A 6,237-nucleotide genomic window follows, 5' to 3' on the forward strand; every position below is an offset into this window, starting at 1 on the left:
TCTGTATAAAACTATATGCTTTGATCAACTCATCAAAGCGTATATTCCAACTCCGAGATGTTTGCACCAGTCCATAGATGGATCGCTGGAGCTTGCACACTTTGTTAGCACATTTAGGATTGACAAAACTTTCTTGTTGTATCATATACAACTATTATTTAAGAAATCCATTAAGTAATGCAGTTTTGACATCCATTTGCCAGATTTCATAAAGTGTGACAATTGCTAACATGATTCGGACAGACTTAAGCATCACTGCAAGTGAGAAAATCTCATCGTAGTCAACACCTTGAACTTGTCGAATTTTTTTTGTGACAATTCGAGCTTTGTAGATAGTAACACTACTATCAGCGTCCCTCTTCATCTTGAAGATCCATTTATTCCCAATGGCTTGCCGATCAACGGGCAAGTCTACCAAAGTCCACACTTTGTTCTCATACATGGATTTTATCTCAGATTTCACGGCCTCAAGCCATTTTGCGGAATCTGGGCTCATCATCGCTTCCTCATAGTTCGTTGGTTCGTCATGGTCAAGTAACATGACCTCCAGAACAGGATTACCGTACCACTCTGGTGCGGATCTCTGGTTGACCTACGAGGTTCGGTAGTAACTTGATCAGAAGTTTTCATCATCATCATCATTAGCTTCCTCACTAATTGGTGTAGGAATCACTGAAACTGATCTATGTGATGAACTACTTTCCAATAAGGGAGCAGGTACAATTACCTCATCAAGTTCTACTTTCCTCCCACTCACTTCTTTCGAGAGAAACTCCTTCTCTAGAAAGGATCCACTCTTAGCAACAAAGATCTTGCCTTCGGATCTGTGATAGAAGGTGTACTCAACAGTTTCTTTTGGCTATCCTATGAAGACGCACTTCTCAGATTTGGGTTTGAGCTTATCAGGTTGAATTTTTTTACATAAGCATCTCAACCCCAAACTTTAAGAAACGACAGCTTAGGTTTCTTGCTAAACCATAGTTCATACGGTGTCGTCTCAACGGATTTTTAGACGGTGCCCTTTTTAACGTGAATGTAGCCGTGTCTAATGCATAACCCCAAAACGATTGTGGTAATTCGGTAAGAGACATCATAGATTGCACCATACCTAATAAAGTGCGGTTATGAGGTTCGGACACACCATTACATTGTGGTGTTCTAGGTGGCGTGAGTTGAGAAACTATTCCACATTGTTTCAAATGAAGACCAAACTCGTAACTCAAATAATTGTTTCCACGAACAGATCGTAGAAACTTTATTTTCTTGTTACGATGATTTTCCACTTCACTCTGAAATTCTTTGAAATTCTCAAATGTTTCAGACTTATGTTTCATCAAGTAGATATACCCATATCTGCTCAAATCATCTTTGAAGGTCAGAAAATAACGATACCCGCATGAGCCTCAACACTCATTGGACCGCACACATCAGTATGTATTATTTCCAACAAGTCTGTTACTCACTCCATTGTTCCGAAGAACGGAGTCTTAGTCATCTTTCCCATGAGGCATGGTTCACAAGCATCAAGTGATTCATAATCAAGTGATTCCAAAAGTCCATCAGCATGGAGTTTCTACATGCGCTTTACACCAATATTACCTAAATGGCAGTGCCACATATAAGTTGCACTATCATTATTAACTTTGCATCTTTTGGCTTCAATATTATGAATATGTGTATCACTACGATCAAGATTCAATAAACCATTTATATTGAGTGTATGACCATAGAAGGTTTTATTCATGTAAATAGAACAACAATCACTGGTACAACAACGTCCTAAACAAACGGTTTAAAACCCCTTTCCATGATGGCATTTGGAACCGTCGCCAAGTGAGTGTGTGCGATATGGTGTCCTTCCCACACGACCCAGAAATCGTCGGGGATAGGCCCTCATGGGACCCAGGCTGGGGCCGTGTGCGATCGGGCGAGGCATGGAAACCCAATCATTTCCGTAGGTATGTACATCCCACACGGTGAATCCTAGAAATCATTTCCATAGGTATGTACATCCCACACGGTGAATCCCAGAAATCATTTCCGTAGGTACATACATCCCACACGGTGAATCCCAGAAATCATTTCCGTAGGTATGTACACCCCACATGGTGAATCCTAGAAATCATTTCCGTAGGTATGTACATCCCACACGGTGAATCCTAGAAAATCATTTCCGTAGGTATGTACATCCCACACAGTTCTTTGTGTGGAAACATTTGTGCAAGGTGGCCTAACGCAAACAGTTCGCTGCCGGAAGCCGTGTGTGATTGTTAGTTGATCGAACATGCCTAACCATGCGGGTTGTTTGAGTTCATCGCCCATGGTGCTGTCTGAGTAACCGTTTGCAATAGAAAACCCCAATAAGTAGGGTAATTAGCCTATTATTGATAACCCATGTAGTAATCAAACTGATATTTCTTATAAAACACACCGGATATTTCATATCTATATAAAAAGCAACCAGGATTTCATAATCGAATTACATTAGATAGCTTCGGCACTCAGTTACGCCATTACACAACAGCACCAAGTTTCACATGCAGCATCAAAAACCTTGGGAAAGTAGCATCATACATGGTAAATAGACAGATGAATCTCATCTGGGAAACTATAGAAGCGGAAGACAAATATTGAGCCTTCAGTGATGTTGAATGTCCTTGCAACTTTAGGCCAATGGCTATGGATAATTGCCCGCCCAACCTTCTCCTCTTCAGCAAGACTTCAATGTTGTACCATGGGTGTTGAATGAATACCTTCCTCGCCTCTTGACCATGCAGGTGGTTTGAGAGGTAATCATCGGTGAACTGCTTTGAAAAGTACCGAAAACAAAGCTATGCATAAATCGCTGTTGTAAATTTTGAAATGGCACAAGGGGTAAAAACAAGGTAAAAGGGTTGGTACCATCCTATAGTTGACTGATGTCTTCTTCATTGTGCAAACAAAGATCTTGTTGTTATTTCTTGCAAGTTTCTTCATCCTAACAATCTTTCTGAGTTTCTTGACTTGACTGATATTCATGGACATCTCATTTCCCCATATGCAAAATGGGTCGAACAGTGGATCTAAGCCTCTGACAGCAGGACCTACATGTGCAAGACCAAATTGTAAGAAACCTAAATATTAGAATGATTCCTGCAACTACACAATAATGTGCTATTAGCCAAAGGACCCTGCTTGAACAAACCTCGATGGTAAACCGCATTGTCTCCCATTGTTTCCCTGCAACACACATAAGGAAGATCTTGATCAGGTTAACTGAGAGTTGCCATACTATCAGTAGAATATGTATTGAGTACAGCCAAATTCGATTGGTGTCACATGCATAACAATGCAAAATTGTACCCACATCAAATGAAAATCAAATTACAGAACTGAACCAAACAGTTAAATGGACAGCAGACCAAATGAACCAAAATAGTTAACTGAGCACGACATTGAAGAATAGAAACATGTACTAGAACATAAGACAGTTAACAAAACAAAGAATGCTTGAGAACAGTACTATGAAATGTAGCAATTGTTGGACCAAAGTGTTAACTGAACATTACATTTTAGAAGACCAAACTATTGAATGAACATTAGATTGCATATTAACATTACAGATGACAAATCACTAGAAGGCATTGGCGGTGGCCTCGAGAAAACATCACGAACTGTATTTTAAAGTAGACAACCGCGTGGCGGTGTCGACGGTGGCCTCGAAGACGAGGTGCTCCTCCAAGATCTGGTGGTCGACATGCATGTCAGCCATAGCGATCTCATTCGCGCGTGCGGCCGCATGCTACTCAGCTCCACGTTATACTGCGTGTAAAATGGTTGTGGGTGGCGCTTAATTGGAGGAGGGGGCAGTGATTTTGGTGGAAGGTGTCGCTCCGTTAGTCGGGGCATGTGGGACGGGAAAGGAGGAGGATGGTGTGGGCGGGGTGTGGATTACCTGACCATATCGATGAGGCCACGCAACAAGAAGAAGGGTCGGCGGCGAGGAGGCGGCGCTGCAAGAAGAAGGGTCGCCGGCGAGGAGGCGGCACTGCAAGAAGAAGGGTAGCCGGTGAGGAGGCGGCGCTGCAAGAAGAAAGGTTGCCGGCGAGAAGGTTTGAACTTGGAAAGCAAGGAGGAACAGTGGAAATGTGGCTTTTGGTAGGAGGGAGGGGGCGGGGAAATAGATATTTCCGCGGTGGCAAAAAAATTCGCTCGATGCCGCAAGAAACTGGCGCGCAAGTGTGGTTCAAGCGGGGGCGGTGGACTGTAGACGACGAAGCTTCCTGCGTAAGCCAGACAAGACGATGCGCCAAGATATTTTATATCGCATCCCACACGATTCTTTCTAGTAAACTGTTTGTGGTATACCTAATTTTTTTCATTATGTTTTGAAAGACAAAATGGTGTTACGGAGGGAAAGGATGGTTTTTGAATTGTAGAACATTTACGTACAGTGAACATGCAACTAGTACATGAGTGTCCTGTTTAAATTTGGAATTATTCCGGGTTCGTTTGACTTTTTTATGCATTAATTGAGTTTCTGGGTATTTAATGTGCATAATTCAAATTTGAACTACAAGCACATGCTCCAATGCACAAAAGTTTGCTAAAAAATCACATGTGTGTCTTTGGGTGAATTTATAGATCCCATGCAAGAAATGGGAATAAAATTCAAACATCTGGGTGTCGTGGCTCGGCCGAAATGATTGAGAAAATTGGTTTTTTAATTCCTGTAAATCCAAAACATGGCTGAAAATCATGAAACTTGCATGGTGTCATGACATGGCACCAACATGCTGCAGTAATTTTTTTGGCTGAATTGGGACAAGCTTTGGTGTAAGCTTATTGCAAACCGGAGCTTCCATCAAGAAGGCTCCTGGTTTCGGGAGGGAACATGTCACCTCCGTGTGCGAAACGACATACATACACTGCCTTCTCCCACCTTAATTTTTTTACATAGGCAGATTACACCAAATAGAAGTATCGTGCTAAATTTTGGAATTATTCCATGTTAGTTTGGCCTTTTATACATTAATTGAGTTTCTGCACATTTAATGTGTATAATTCAAATTTTAACTACAAGCACGTGCTCCAGTGCACCAAAGTTGTTTGAAAAATCACATGTGTGTCCTTGGGTGAATTTCTAGGTCCCATGCAAGAGATGGGAGTGAAATTCAAATATCTGGGCATCGTGGCTCAGCCGGAAAGATTGAGAAACTTGATTTTTTAATTCCTGTAATTCCAAAACACGCCTGAAAATCATGAAACTTGGCATAGTCTCATGACATGGCACCAACATGTTGCGGTAATTTTTTTGGCCGAATTGGGACAAGCTTTGGTGTAGGCATCTTGCAAACCGGAGCTTCCCGCAAGAAGGCGCGTGGTTCCGAGAGGGAACGTGTCACCTTCGTGTGTGAAACGACATACGTACACTGCCTTCTCCCGCCTTAATTTTTTTACACAGCCAGATTAGACCAAATAGAAGTACCGTGCTAAATTTTGGAATTATTCCAGGTTCCTTTGGCCTTTTTATACATTAATTGAGTTTCTAGGCATTTAATGTGCATAATTCAAATTTGAACTACAAGCACAGGTCCAGTGCACCAAAGTTGTTTGAAAAATCACATGTGTGTCCTTGGGTAAATTTCTAGGTCCCATGCAAGAGATGGGACTGAAATTCAAACATCTTGGCGTCGTGGCTCAGCCGGAAAGATTGAGAAACTTGGTTTTTTAATTCCCGTAATTCCAAAGCACGTCTGAAATTCATGAAACTTGGCATGGTCTCATGACATGGCACCAACATGTTGTGGTAATCTTTTTTGCCGAATTGGGACAAGCTTTGGTGGAAGCTTCTTGCAAACTGGAGCTTCCCTCAAGAAGGCTCGTCGTTCCGAGAGGGAACGTGTCACCTCCGTGTGCAAAACGACATACGTACACTGCCTTCTCCCACCTTAGTTTTTTTACACAACAAGATTAGACCAAATAGAAGTACCGTGCTAAATTTTGGAATTATTCCAGGCTTGTTTCACCTTTTTTATACATTAATTAAGTTTCTGGGCATTTAATGTGCATAATTCAAATTTGAACTACAAGCACATGCTCCAGTGCACCAAAGTTGTTTGAAAAATCACATGCGTGTCCTTGGGTGAATTTATAGGTCCCATGCAAGAGATTGGAGTGAAATTCAAACATCTAGTCATCGTGGCTCGGCCGGAAAGATTGAGAAACTTGATTTTTTAATTCCTGTAATTCCAAAAC

This window comes from Triticum dicoccoides, chromosome 4A (assembly GCF_002162155.2).
Source record: "Triticum dicoccoides isolate Atlit2015 ecotype Zavitan chromosome 4A, WEW_v2.0, whole genome shotgun sequence".
NCBI lineage: Eukaryota > Viridiplantae > Streptophyta > Magnoliopsida > Poales > Poaceae > Triticum > Triticum dicoccoides.